Genomic DNA, 1,540 nt, shown 5'->3' on the forward strand with positions numbered 1-1,540 from the left:
ATGGAAGTTAGTCTTCTCCTAGTGGCCTTCAGATGAAGATGTAGAACTCTCAGCTTCTCCTGTACCATGCCTGCCTGCATGCTGCCATGCTCCCACTTTGATGATAATAGACTAAACCCCTGAACCTGTAAGCCAGCCCCAGTTAAATATTCTCCTTATAAGAGTTGCCTTAGTCACTATGTCTGTTCACAGCAGTAAAAACCCTAAGACAGACTATCCAAAGGTGGTTGTAGTGGTTGTTATTTGGGTTTTGTTTGTTTGTTTGCACCAACTTTCTTTTTCCAAAACTTTGTTTATGGTAAATTATTGCCATCCATAGCTGGAACTTTAATACACACACACACACACACATACACACACACACGACCAAAGGTAACACAGTACTCTGCACTCCTGGGTACAGATAGTAACATGCTTCTCCTCCAGTCAGTTTGGAAAGGTTTAAAATCTCTAGTCTACTACTATTGGGAATTGATATTGAACACAGCTCTGGTGCCACAGCCTGTCATCACTTTTCACTGGGAAGGCTGTGTCCACAGATGAGCTACTTGATCAAATCAGTCTCCTTCCTCCTCCTCCCATTCTGTCTCCTGCTCTGCCTTAGTTACTGTTCTATTCCTGGAAGAGACAGCATGACCAAGGCAACTCTTAATTGTTTTTTAAAAAGCATTTCATTAAGGGCTTGCTTATAGTTTTAGAGGGTTAGTCCATATTATCATGGTAGGAAGCAGACAGGCATGGGTCTTGGAGCGGTAGCTGAGAACTTTACATCCTAATCTGAAGGCAGCAGACAGGTAGACACTAGGCCTGGTGTAGGGGTTTGAAACCTCAAAGTCCATTCTCAGTGACACACTTCCTCCAAGAAAACCACACGTATTCCAAAGAAGCCTTGTCTCTGAAGCCTTCTAATTATTTCCAAACAGATCCACTCACTGGTAAACATTAGACATTTAAATATGAGCCTATGGGAACCAATCTCACTCAAACCACCACATGCCGTGTCCTCCCCTCCCTCTCTGTCTGTGGAAAGGGTTCTGGGTTTCCCTATAATGGCACTAGAGCACATTATAGATTCTTGTATCTCTAACAAAACTTTTGAGCCTTCTGTTCCCAGTTAAAATGTGTTGGTTCTTCAACATTTTGACTTACTTGAATTTGAATATGCCTGAAATCATATTTCCACTCATGTCATGTATTTTTTTTGTGTGTGTGTTCCACCGTGAAATTGAAGCCTTGAGAAGCTTGCACTTGTTTTAAGGTACACTGTAAACTGTGTACTCATAACAGGTTCTTTGTATTCTAGGAGCTCAACACCAGTGGGGATGACACACCTTCATGGTCATTTAACAATAAACATATAAACAATATGCAAAAGGGGAGGAGGTGACTAGTTGAAACAAGCATTTTTAAAGTGTGTACGTGTGTGTGTTTCACACTCTGAGGATACTGACAGCTGACAGAGGCTGAAGTGCCTGTTGCACTAAGAAGGAACATTATCAGAAGAAATACTTCAGTTACAGTTTCTCCCTGACACTGCATG

Source organism: Grammomys surdaster, unplaced genomic scaffold (genome assembly GCF_004785775.1).
Source record: "Grammomys surdaster isolate TR1022 unplaced genomic scaffold, NIH_TR_1.0 186, whole genome shotgun sequence".
In the NCBI taxonomy this organism is placed as follows: Eukaryota; Metazoa; Chordata; class Mammalia; order Rodentia; family Muridae; genus Grammomys; species Grammomys surdaster.